Genomic DNA, 14,193 nt, shown 5'->3' on the forward strand with positions numbered 1-14,193 from the left:
TTTTTCTTATGGATAGGCACTATTATTGCATGTTTGAGTCGACATGGGAATTTACCTTCAACTAAGAAGATATTATTGAGGTATAAGAGGGGTTCAATCAAATTTTCAACCATCTTGAACAAGAGGTTGCAAGGTACTTTATCCACTGGAAGTCTTAGAAGATATAGACTTCACTATCTCGAGTAGTTCTGTTTCATCCAGAGGATATAAAAAAGTGAGTTGGAGTTGATTCCACAGTTATTTACTGGAATAGTAGATGTTTCTTTGACTAATTGTTGGACAAAATTCAAAAAGTAATCGCTGAATGTTTGGGAAATATCATCACCATATCTTATTGGAATCTAATCAAACTCAAACACAATTAAGTTATATAAGTTAAGTTATATAATTTTGACACAGGAAGCTATCAATGAAATAATACCTTTCCTCCAAACAAACATTATCAATTGATCATGATATGTAGGCTTCGACCATTGCCGCATCGCCTTTGATAATGTCCGTCGCAGTAGCAGACGAAACGTCGGGTATTGAAGCTATAGAATATTGAAAATCTGTCCACTTATTGCTATTGGCACGTGATGTGAGCTATCAGAATATGTCCATGAATCTTTCATATAGAGTGTCATCTGACTTGGGCCACTCCCATCTTTAAATTTTTAAATACGGACCTGTATTTTTTGTTGTAGTTTTTGGATCGTAGACGTTCACTTCATACTGAGAAATTGAATTCTATTTTATATTTCGGGATGTTTCGGTAATATTTGATTATAAGTTGGTGAATTATTCCCTTTTAAATTACGGCCCTGGAAATTGGTTAACTGAGTTAAATAAAAAAACAATAGCAACTTTCACGTCTCCCTATGTACCGTGGAGTTTTTAGAGAGTTTTTTTTCATTTTCAGGTACCTATTCATATTTTTTCATATTTCCATTGCTCTGAGCGTTTTCTGCAATGAACTTCGAATAAGAAAACTTTTTATGATTATCTGAAACATATCCACAAAAAAATATATTATACCTATGTATTTTGATGAGCAGAAAAAGAAATGATAGCAATAATAACATCCGAAACGAACACTATAATTGTAACGAAAATTGAAATGAAGTGATTTATATACACAAAAAAATTTATGGCGCAATAAATATTCTAATTGGAGTCCTTCCATTTCGAGACAAATAATGGGCCGTTAAGATAGCCTACAAGATCACCAGATCTTACTATTTTGGACTATTTTTATGGGGGACATTGAAAAATAGCATTTACGCTGGCAGAGAGATAGAAAATGTGGAAGACTCGAGATTGAGGATTTTGAATGATTTCGCAACAATGCAGAGAATAAGTGTATTAAGGGCAATGAAAATGTTCAAAAATGTTTCGAAATGGATGGACTACAGTTCGAATATTTATTGCTCCATTAATTTTTTTGTGTATATAAATTACTTCATTTCAATTTTTGTTACAATTATAGTGTTCGTTTCGGATGTTATTATTGCTATCTATCATTTCTTTTTCTGCTCATTAAAACACATATAATATATTTTTGATGTAGATATCTTTCAGATAATCATTAAAGGTTTTCTTATTCTAATTTCATTGTGGCATGGAATGCAATGGAAGAATATAAATAGGTACCTAGAAATGAAAAAAAAAAAACTCTACGGTACATAGGGAGACGTGAAAGTTGCTATTGTCTTTATTCAACTTAGTCAACCAATTTCCAGGGCCGTAATCTAAAAGGGAATAATTCACCCAATTATAATCAAATATTACCGAAACATCCCGAAATATAACATTGAATTTGATTTTTCAGTATGAATTGAATGTCGACGATACAAAGACTACAACAAAAAATACAGGTCCGTATTCAAAAATTCAAAGAAGGGGATGGCTCAAGTCAGATGACACCCTGTATAAAAGATTCATGGACATATTCTGATAGCTCACATCAAATGCCAATAGCAAAATGTGGACAGATTTTCAATATGAATGCGAATAAAGAAGATATAGGCAAAAAAAATTGGGATTTTTTGGTTTTTCCTGTATATCTCCAGAACCATAAGAGCTATATTCGATTTTTTCACATCATCAAATAGGTCTCTGAAATACGCAACTTTGCCACAGTTCAACCGACACTCTGTCTCTTATCGATTACGAGATCCCCATGTACAGAAACGAATTTGAATAATGCTGTATAAACAATTGAGTTTACAAAAAGGGCCATCCGCAGATCTTTCTTTCACTTTCAATAAGACAAAAGAGCATATTTGAAACATTCGAAGAGTTATCTTCGATTTTGTAAAAATTTGCTTCTTCATTTGAAAATTCCCAATTCTTCATGAATTAATTTTTAATTTCAAACTGCATGAGAAACAGTTTGCCCAAAATTGCTCTATCATGTGCTATATTGTTCCATAAAATATTACGAGTGCTCTTCGGTAATATTTGGTAGGGTATATTTTGATATAAATCTTTTTATTGAAATATTAAAAATTTTTGAAACTAATGTAAAACATGTTGATATTAACTGTTTCTGATATAAACTTCTGAATTAGAACTCATGAAGTTCTTACAAATGACAAGACGTAAAGTAGAATGTGAATTTGATATTATCTTTATTACTTATTGGAAATAATTGCTAAAACTTATATTTAGTAAACATTGTACAGTGACTGAAAATAATTTCTAGAATTTCGATGCTGTAGCATTGTGATTTTCTGTCTTCCACGATTATGATGGTCTGTATGGACGCCTATAGATATGTTGTATCGTGTTTGTGATCCGTGATAGCGAATGAAACTAGAATAAGAAGAAGGGTGAAGTTGAAAACAGAAGTCTGTAAAGGGTATGAAGGGTGGCCTAAGATGAAAAACAGAAGTTGCATTTTTTGATACAACCAACTGATCTTTAGCCTTTTCCGTTTCAGTAAATGTTCACACATATTTATTGTACCATTCTGGGAATACAGACCTATTATTATTATTATTTTTATTATTATTATCGACATAACTTCAAGAGGTAAGATTCGACTTTGAATTGGATTCGACGATTTGATGATGTCTTCTGGTTCTGAAGAATCTGATTACAACATTGATAGGAATAACAATAACAACAAAAATAAATTCGATAATAAATATCTAAGTGGTGATGTAACACATATTTAGACATGAAAACACATCCTTTTAGTTTGTTGTGTACTGTATATTCCAATTGTTCTACTGATATTTTGAATTATTTTTCATATCATGTAAATAGAGTTAGATCGATTAACTCAATGAATAATTCATCGATGGGTTTTTTAAGAGAAAAAAATACAGTACTGAGCACTATATATAAAATATTGTCAATCCTTTAATAGGAACCAAAGAGTTGATAAGAAGAACTATCTGTCTTGAGTGGGTTCCAACAAAAAAATATTTACTTCAAAAAGGAACTGGAAACAAGTGGAAAAGGATGATAACGAATTTGAAGAAATTGTATTATCAACTGAATAATGTGCGATATTTGAGTTAATACATTTTTCTCTCATTTTTTTAATTATTTCCAGTTGATTGAAAAAAATATTAAACTTGAATAACTGAAATACGATAGTTGAAGTAAGTAGGCTTTCAAATTGAAAGAAGTGGAAGGTTGGGGTATTCCGTGTATTGTCAAAATCTTCTCACAGTAGATGGCTCTTTTGTTTTGACTGTTCAAAAAAATCTATGACTACTAAATTTAATTACGTTGAATTTCAAAGTTGTGGCAACACTGCCAGTCAGTTGTTGCTAGGACTTCTAGATATAAACTTTGTCATAACAATTGACTCACTTACTACTATTGCCACAATAGCAGACTAAACGTTTGGTACTTCAGGATCTATTCGACCATGGCCTACTAGCCCAAATTTTCAAATGTTCAAATGTTCAATCGTGACTCCGGCCGTGATGTTCATAGAATATTTGTATTATTTATAGTACGATACACACGGTTCCGTTGAAAATTTGCTTTTTCGTCAACCAGCTGTCACCCGTAGGCAATAAAAATCAACAACGACATAATAAACGTCTTAGGCAAACTCACGATCGAACAGCAAAAGATCGCGCAAGCAGTACTAACTGCACCACTAACAGCACTCGGAAACTGTTAATGCCAGCGCGGATTCCAGGAAACCTAAAAATCGGATCGTCGAACATCAAGAGCACCACAGAATGAAAGAACGAGCTCATAGAGCTGCTATCACGGCTAAGCATAGACTTCATGGCAATTTAGGAGGCAAGGCTAAGAAACAACATGAATTTCCGCATCCCAGGATATAAAAATTATAGGACAAACAGGCCAGAGGATCGCTTCGCCTCGGGGGCGAAGCACACCACGAAAACAGAGAGCCGATATAGCAGAAATGTTTCCAGACTACCATCCAACAGTAACCATAGGCGTCTTCAACGCGAAGTCACGCGACTGAAACCGCAGAAACAGAAACCAAAGAGGCAGAGAACTCGCCAGACTGCAAAAAGACTTTGAGAACACCGCGGTACTTACTCCAGAAGCCCCAACGCACTACACACGAGAAGACCACGTCCCAGACATTCTCGACGTAGCCGTAGGGCAAACATCTCTACATCGGAGATGTAAGTAATAGACGGTGGTTCCACTTTTAGGGCAATCCTATTCACAGTAGGAATAGGTGAAAGGGAACCAGACGAACCAAAAAAGATAATCATCGACTGGAGTAGATTCTAGCGCACCGTTCACGGCGCGATAGGAAACATCCCTCGCATCGAAACGAGGATTGGTCTGGAAAACGCCTCAACACAGCTGCAACTGGCGATCATCCAATCTATGGAAAGAAGAACGCGGGAAGTTTCAGCTGCGCGCTTCAACTTACAGGACCATATTACACCGGAAATAATGGAACTCATCAGAATCAGAAGACGCCTGAAGAGAAGATACCAACGGACACGCGCTCCTGTGGACAAAAGGAGTATGCACAGAATCCTGCGACAAGAGCTGCGTGCAATTCGAGACCGACAATGGACATCCCGTCTGGAAGCACACAACACCGAAGACCCATCTGCATGGAGAATGCAGAGGAAGGAATCGTCTACATGAACCAATAGAAAGCGGAAGCATTTACCGACAACTTCGAAAGACAGTATAGAGAAAGTGATGTCCCGTTTACGGACGAAGTAGAAGAAATATTATACTAGGTCGAAGAGACGGTACGTATGATAAGACGGCAGCGAAGGGAAAACGCGCAACCCCTGGCACAGACATCTCCTGAGGAAGTGAAAGGCATCGTAAGTTGCCCAGCCACTCAGAAAGCCCCAGGCCTAGACCAAATTCCACTGAAAGCCCTACCAAGGATGGGTATAGCGGCAATGACGAATATCATTAACGCTATACTCAAACTACAATATTCTCCGAACCCGTTTAAGGAGGCAACGGTCATTCACATCCCGAAGCCGAAAAAAAACCACATATTTCCGGATCATCATAGGCCAATAAGCTAAACCCATTCCATAAGCAAAATGGCAGAACGAGTCATCTTGAAAAGACTAAAGGACCAAACCAGCGAACTGGAAATCATACCAGTTCGGTTTCAGACCGAACACTCGACAGAGCTACAAGTCCTGGGTATTAGACTATGCGACGGAAGGTTTCAACCTCAGCAAAGGATATCACACCGGAGCGATATTCCTAGATGTCTCCAAGGCGTTCGACAGAGTTTGGCCAAAATGAGCAATTTTGGCTACTTGAAACAAATGGTAAGACTAATCGAATCTTTTCTAGCTGACCGGCGATGCCGCTGCAGAGTAGGACAAAAACTCTCCACCATGCGATTACTGGAAGCAGGGGTCCCACAAGGTACAGTTCTTTCGCCACACCTCTTGGTATACACAACAAACTTGCCCAAGCCAGTGAAAACTTTAACAAATTTGCACTCTACGCGGACGATACAGCTCTACTGGTGAAATCAACTAGCCATGCCCAAGGTGAAGAAAACTTCCAAAGCAAGCGGACATATTAGAGGAATGGGCCAACCTTTCCTGTATGCCTATACTGCCTGTATCCTGTATGCCTATACTGCCTGCTCATACAGACGTTTAAGAACGTTTGCGTGCGAGCCGCCGTAAGCGCTCCAAGATATATACCAAATAGATTCATATACCGGGACCTGACCTGAATATTCACTACGTAGACACGTATATGAGAGAAAATGAGATAGTGAAATATCCTATAATATTCACGTTATTGGAATAACGTTGCCCCGCAGCAGGTGTGAAGAAAGGTTTCTGTATCTGTACCGAATGGATGTATGACTCATTACCACTAACAAAACATTCGAGATACCGGGAGCCCTCTTGTCAAAAGTACCTTATCATGGTAATGCGGGGCTCTGCCTTGTTGTACTTCCTTTTCTTGGGGCCACTTATGGATCATAAAGTAACCAAAGAATCCGATCCTGAGTCTACAAATCCAAATCAGAAGTGAAAAAGCCTTGCATGTCTGACTCATATATATCGTCATATATTGCTGGGAAGGTTGTTCCAGTCATTAAGGTGAGAATCTTGTACACTGAACATCCCACAACCTCTATATCCACCAATCAACTTTAGTATACCATTATGACTGCCGTAGGGGATAGTCCAGAATTTGGTCATTGGGTACGAGTCCAGAGCTGTTCATTCGAGCATGGATGCTTAAAGGTTACCTAGGAGAAACATGAGAGTGTCTCTTGACTGGCAGGCAGTTAGTACCTTGCAACCACGGAAAAGTGAATTAGTTGTTTCGAGAGGGCTTACTCTTCCAGTTTGTGTCTGAGAATTACTTCTTTGTATCTCCTACACATAATTGAAAAAAGTTTATTTTGAAATTCAAAAGATTCGCACAATTTCTTGTACGAAGATGGAGAAATAGAAAGTCAAAATATCTCTTTTCCAACGGAGACAGCTTCTCCAAAAACTGAAACAATGTTTCGAACTAGAAAGTTGTACACACCTCCGCAACTTGCAATGATTTATAAAACACAGGTAGACCTTCTATGGAATATTGCTCATATATTGAATTTCACCCGCCTGATTTGATTACAAGCAATTTTGGCAGCTTAGAAAATAAAAGGTGGATAGGTACTCTTCTTTTTTCTATAGTTATTTCGACGAAAACTGTTCGACTGACTGAGCACGCTTGATTCCACCGATAACGGAATTTGTCGAAAGTAATAAAAAACTAGTTTCCTGGTATTAGTCAGAAAGATAGGTAATTGTGTTCCGGCAGGCATTTGCCAGATTCTACTATGTATGATCATTGAGAGAGGTGAATATTTACTTTCTAGCATATCTGAGAACTTTTTTTTTATTAGCTTTATTTATTGTCTCATCAACTATTACAGTTATTAAAGACATTCATATTGTTAGTGAATACATTGATACTGTGTAACGGTACTGAATTTTGTTTAAGAGATTAGTTTGTTTTAAAACAAAACATTTTCGACTGCACTGTTTTCTCCTAAGATTTGCGCGATATTCTCTGGGATGTTATTGTCCTCTCTTTGTTGGTAATACAATGGACATACTTGGAGAATGTGTTTAACAGTAATTTTTGTCTGGCAAATATCACAGTGTGAGAACTGTTACTATCATTTTTATCGACATAACTCGAAGTGAGCTAAATCAACTGAAATACTCCAAATCAATAAGATTTGGTTTAGGCATGGGAAAAACATGAAGTTCAAATACAGTCAACACTTATTTTTAGCATTAGTAAGATCATATAGGTTATCTCGGAGTGTAAACAACAAGAATTCAAGAGGTAATTTTTTCCTTATTGTCATGAATGGATTTCAATATAAATATAAACGCATTCAGTACAAATGAGCATGCTAACTTGAAACGTTTCAATCATGAGACTCACAATATTTGTTTTTATTCTCATCTCCTTCGTCATTGCTGTTACAGGTAATTATATATTTATTCTTCACTCATTGAATAAACTCGATATTCATTAAATTGAAGTGCTTAAAAAGAGTTTATTTTATTTGGGAATCCGTCGTATTGAATTCAAAGTGATGTTATCTCATTTTTCAAGATACCCTTACATTCGAAAACCATATCCAGTCTGCCATCTTGGGCGACCCATCATATTGAATTTAAAAGTGCCTTGAGTAATTTTTTTGTATTCTTTTCAGCAAATGTTTTCATTCGAAACTCATATCACGAAAATACTCAAATGAAACGTACAAACTAAATGCGCATGTAAAATTTCAGCTCAATCAGTTGTGGCAAAATTCAGTTGCAAAATTTGAAGCAAACAAACATACCTACTGACAAACATTGCAAGTGAAATAAAAGGTTGCAATGAAGAATTGATAATGACATTTTCGAAAATGACAATCCAAACAAAAACTTTTTATTGTCGTTGAGTATGCTCTTGTTTTAAAATGTCTTTAATTTATTAATTTTATTTACATGGCTATTCAAAAAAAATCGTTCATCGGTAAAAAAAATGTTTGGCAGAAGATTAGGAGTTTCACTAAACTATTTTCTCATCTCAAAATCACCTGGAATTTATATATTTTCACTTCATTTCTCACAATCTCGAGTGAGATCCCAGTTCAGGATTGATAGGCTATTATCGCACCAGTTTTTAAAAAGTTTTCCACTATATCCAGAGCATACTTGTTATTTTTGGAAATTTTTTTACGAACGACATCCCTCAGGAGTCGGAACTTGCGCGAACTAAGAATTAACGAGGTCTTACCTTTTAACGTGTGATTCCTAACTTATATTATCGACCACCAAACGAGACTCTCATCTGCTTTTTACCACAACTTTCACTAGAAGGTAACTAACTAGTCAGGATCGCTGTTTTGGATTACGAATGCTTTGATTTCAACTATAATTGTTTAGCGATATTCTATTGGATAGATTCAAAAATTTGGAGAATAGACATTTGGATATTCAACGAAAGTAATTTTTTGTGGAGGAAAAATCAGTTTTTTATCGACCTTTTTTGGGTATTTGTTACCTTCCACAATCTGAAAAATATAACGATAAATGCAATAGTAAATAAAGAGTCAATTAAAAACCAAACGAACATACAAACAGCTTCACAAATTCAACAACATCCAACTCAACAATTACCGACTCAACATTCACCGACACCTTTCACAACAAACGTTATACTTTACATTCCAAGACTATCTGAAGAAATAAGACGAATTGGAAATAGGTATGATGTTAGAACTACTTTCAAAATAAAAAATAAACTGAGATCTATACTCACACATACAAAACCCAACAACACTGAAAAAAAAAGTAATTATGAAATACCTTGTTCTTGTGGTAAAAGTTACATTGGTGAAACCTCGAGACCATTGAAAGTGCGTGAGAATGAACATCGAGATTACATAAAAAATAGATAATTGACAGGATCAAAATTGTTAGAACACATTTTAAAATCAGATGGCGAACATCGAGTGGTATGGAATTGGACAAGAATGATTACCAATGAGGCTCATTCTAAGAGACGTAACCTAAAAGAATCAGCGTATATTCTCATGTCTGGAGAGAATTGTATTTCGAATAGCTCGTTAGAAATAGACCGTACTTGGCTACCCATCTTGAAGAAAAATTTGGATAGTGGCGAAATGGCAACAGACTGATATCGGAGAGACAGTTGTCAATCAACAACATTGACATAATTTCATATTTCAAAACTCCTTTGACATCTGTCGAATAAGTAAATAAATGAACAATCAAAAAGGAATAACTGCGAATATATTAGAAATTTTCATCAACTTCTGAAGACGGAGTTTTGGCCTCCGAAACGTAAAAGATAAGTAATATTTCTTAATAATTTTTTTGATAGGCAAAATTATTAAATACGACAAGTTACTGATGAATAAAAGATTTTTCTTTGTGAAAAATACTTTGATTTTTACGCAGTAACTTATCGGGGTAAACTAAAATGTTTGCCCTTCTACACTTGTATAAAGTTCTCCATTATAATTTTCATATTTTTCAGATTGTGGAAGGTAATAAATACCCAAAAAAGATCGATAAAAAAAAAGATATTTGAACTTTCGCGAGACCTGATGTCTCAATAATAAACATAATAATTCAAGAAAAATGATTATGGTATGATTTTCTCCCGTTTCCGTCATCTACAAATAATCCAACTTTTTTCTTCAACATGAATTGGAGGAAAAGAACTGCACCGAACAAGCTACGATTTCATTTATTATCAAAATTATACTATAAGTTCAAAATATTTTCGAGCTGGTCTATAAAATAGAACAAACGAAAACATATATTTTTCAGAAAGTAGTGAAACAGTAAAATAGTAATTATTTGTTTTAAAATAATTTGCCTGGTAACTATTTTTATCAAAAAGAGACGTATACGTTTTTTATTTAAATAATAGCCTGAAAATTTTATCCTCAGGCAAGTTATAATCATTTGTATTATTTTCAAAGGCTATTTATCTGAAACTGCTGCTAGGAAAGGTGAAAATTTCACAATTTGATACGCTGTTAGGATATAATCATATTTCAAGGAATGCTGCAATTGTTTATTCTTTTCCAATAGTATTAAACATATTTCATTTATAACTGCTATAAAACAATATCATTACCATTCTTTTGTTTTTACAGGTTTCCCAGACCCTTCCATTCATGACCCATCACTCTGCTCACCTTCAGAATGTAACTCCAAGTGCTCACCATATGGAGGGTTTTGCCAATTGACCATATGTTACTGCCAAATATGAGTTATTGAAAGCAGAAAAGCTTCATGAATTGTTTTATTCCATTCAATAAATTTTGGATCATCTATCAAATGTTTCATTTTATGTTTCATAAAAAGTTCTAATATTATAGAACACAAAATATATACTCAATGAAAACGGCCAGCTAAGCCTCTACGAATCTATAGCAGTAGTAACCGACTGTAAAAGATAAAAACCAAAACAATGGAATAAAACATAGAGGAAATTATGTTCACAAGAGAAGCAGAATGAAAATCCAGAAAATCATCGTAATTTGTTTGCGAACAACGCAAATAAATTTGATTCGGCATCGAATAAATACCAGTGACACCAAACCTTTGAATAAATTTAAGGATTCTTCAATTCGCGAAACAGAAAGGAATAATCAAGGAAGTTAATCTATAGTTCCTTCCAGTTATAATGGTGGCAAAGAAAAATGGTGTGAAATATAGTGACTAAATAAAGCCCATTGTCCAGTATTGATATAATTTGGTTAGGCAACACTAGTCAAGTCACAATTTGTTGTCGGTGAGTTGAAATGAATTTTGTAATGGTGGAATGTTATAAGCCATAACCTACCTTGGTTTTTATGTAATTACCAAAAAGTAGTTTGGCCCAGGCTAGTCGATTATTGTCGAGGCTGAACGTGAGTAAGGAAAATATGTTTTTTTTACACTGGAAATAGATGAAAAAAAGTAAGCCCTGGGGCGCCAGTAAATTTAGTGAGTATGCTGTCAACTCTTGGTAAAGGGTAGGCATCCTTTTTCGTTAAGCTATTGAGTTTCCTGCCATCAAAACATAAGCGGAATTCACCATTAGCTTTCTTAATCAACAAAACCGAAGATGCCCACGGGCTATTTGATGGTCGAACCACGCCAAGTTCCAACATGTTATTCAATTCTTCATGCAAATGAGACAACATGTACGGTGAAATATTATGGTGTCTTTGCTTAACAGGAGCTGCCTCGCCTGTGCCGATATTGTGCAAAACCGTATTGGTAGGGCCTAATCTAGTTCCGGACATCCAAGATAGGGCTTCGAATTCATCCAGCTGTATATTTTCTTTATCCGTCAGCGCCCTTCTGGAGTGAATAACCAATTCGTTCACTTGCAACGAAGTAGACCCAGAAGCGTAACACAATTCGAGGCTATTTGATCCTATAGACATGAAGTTTCTTCCATAATTCAAAACGATTTCAAAGGATCGGCAAATATCGCTCCCCAGTATGATTCCATGTGCTAGGGATGGTACTAGGAGAACACGTATAACTCTCAATATATTTTCGATACGAACTGGAACATTCATATATCCCTGTATTCTTTGGCGTACTCCATCGGCAGTCGTAATGTTGACTTCATATCTGACCGAAAAATTTCTAGCTCGAATTTTTCTACCAAATAAATGCATGCTTTTCATTCCAAACACAGAATGACTTGCTCCAGTATATAACAAAGCCAATAGTTTCTTCCCCGGCATAGAAATATAAACATAAGGCCTGTTATCATATTTTTTCTGGACCATTAATACGTTTGCCTCTTCTGAGGAAATTTCCAAATCACGTATTTTTTCATTTGGGGACAATGAAGGACCAAGAAGTGACCTCACTAATGTTGACCAGCTTTTCCATTCTTCGATAGTCGTCCTAGTTGTTTCTTTCATTTTTCCCAGCGGTGTAGCGTGTGTATGGTAGATCTTCCGAGGTAGATTACTGCTAGAGAGTCGCCGATCTACGGAGCGCCTCTCGGACGAACGTTTTTTAAACAATTATTGCAGTTGGGCTGATAACACCCTCCTTGCCACAACCAAAACAAGTGATTATTTTTTTTTCTGGTCACAGAACAATCTTTTTTCCCACTCACAGAACAATCTTTTTTCTTATGACCTTGTTTCCTATAACGAAAACAACGAATTTCTTTATGTTGATTATTTGTAGAATTTGGTAAACCTGCCAAATCTGGCTCTAGGGAGGCAAGATTTTTTCTTTTCGGTAATGGAAAGCATTTATCTGATTTCTTGACTATTCCCGCTTCCTCTAAAGAACGACATATAACCAGTAGTTGGTCCACACTATTGATCTGCCGCAGCGCTAGATAAACTTCAACTTCTCCTTTTCAATGGCTTTCACCGTTAACCGGAAAAATAAGTTCTCCATGTATATAATAACCTTCTCGTCTTGCCTCTGTTCTCGATTTCTAATATCGTGCCATAAAGCATCGTCCGAGTCTTTTGGAAGAAAATCTCTCCTCAAAGCAGAGAGTTTATCTCTCCTCAATCCCAAGAGTTTACGCTGGATCTAACACGTCGATACAATATTTTCGCAGGGCCATCAAAAAGTTCGATTGCTGGACGGAATAAATCTTCCACTGAAACATTGCGAGCATGAATGAGTTCCTCAATTTGTTCCAGAAAAGCATTAATGGAACATCTATCTGTACTGCCATCAAACGTCAGATTCCATTTGTGGATGGGATATGATTTCGGACAGGCTGCAGTAGCGTTAGAAGTGGGAGCAAGCCTAACGTTTATTCCGGATTCAATCAATTAATTATTAATTAATTAATAGTTTAATAATAGTTACTATTCGTATTCTTGCTTTAAATAATATTCATTGCAAAAACCAACTACACGTTTTGTCTATTTCTCCAAAAGGAAAAGGGATAGGCTTACTGCACCGGCTTAAAACAGTATAAAAAAACAACTACCTAATAAAAATTTTTATTTCAGGCCCCGCGTTGAGGCGCCAATTCTTTATAACCTACCTTGCTATTTATATAATTAACAAAAAGTAGCTCGGCTCAGGCTAGTCGATTATTGTCGGGGCTGGACGTGAATGAGGAAAATATGTTTTTTTGTTTCAGTTGAAATAGATGGAAAAAAGTAAGCCCTGGGGCACCAGTTGAACGGATTCAACAGGGAAGGGGTGGAGAAATAGCCAAAAAGTCAAGAACGAAGCTCCAAGCTTGAAATTTATATTAAATTGATATACCTATAGAAAGAAATATTTACAAACTCTACCTACTACTACTAATGACTCAAAAATTGATTTTCATATGTAATTTGCAACGAAGTAATGTAGAAAAAAAGCAGGTAAATATTTATATACATCAAGTTTAAAGAACCAATAATTAATACTAAAACAAACGTTTCCGGTAAAGATATTAATACGCCGCTATAGACCGTTTTGATCACGATATTGCTACTGGGGAACTCTTTATCAAGGAACAATATTGAATCAAAATATTCGAGTACTAAACTGACACCGATATATCACTACATAAATTGAAAGTGAGGGAACAAATGAGTAGTTAAAAGTAACTGCCTGAATCTCAATTCATGCAGACTCTACTTTTCAATTAACTACAATCAAACTCGATAATTATCAATTACCCACGTCAACAGCTGTCTTAGGTGCACAGAGAAAAGGTAAAAATTTAAAATATCCTCTAATT

General features: G+C 35.7%; 1 long non-coding RNA gene across 1 annotated transcript; it reads left to right on the forward strand.

Annotated features, from left to right (window-relative positions):
* The first annotated feature begins 1,969 nt into the window (after nt 1–1,969).
* LOC111504520 (uncharacterized) lies at nt 1,970–10,815 on the forward strand. Its single transcript, XR_002722015.2, has 2 exons — nt 1,970–7,934; nt 10,631–10,815. It is a non-coding gene; the product is annotated as an uncharacterized lncRNA (long non-coding RNA).
* The last annotated feature ends 3,378 nt before the right edge of the window (nt 10,816–14,193 follow it).

The sequence above is a fragment of the Leptinotarsa decemlineata genome, unplaced genomic scaffold (assembly GCF_025532065.1).
Source record: "Leptinotarsa decemlineata unplaced genomic scaffold, Ldec_3_MD MMD2_tig00000199_RagTag_RagTag, whole genome shotgun sequence".
NCBI classification, from domain to species: Eukaryota; Metazoa; Arthropoda; class Insecta; order Coleoptera; family Chrysomelidae; genus Leptinotarsa; species Leptinotarsa decemlineata.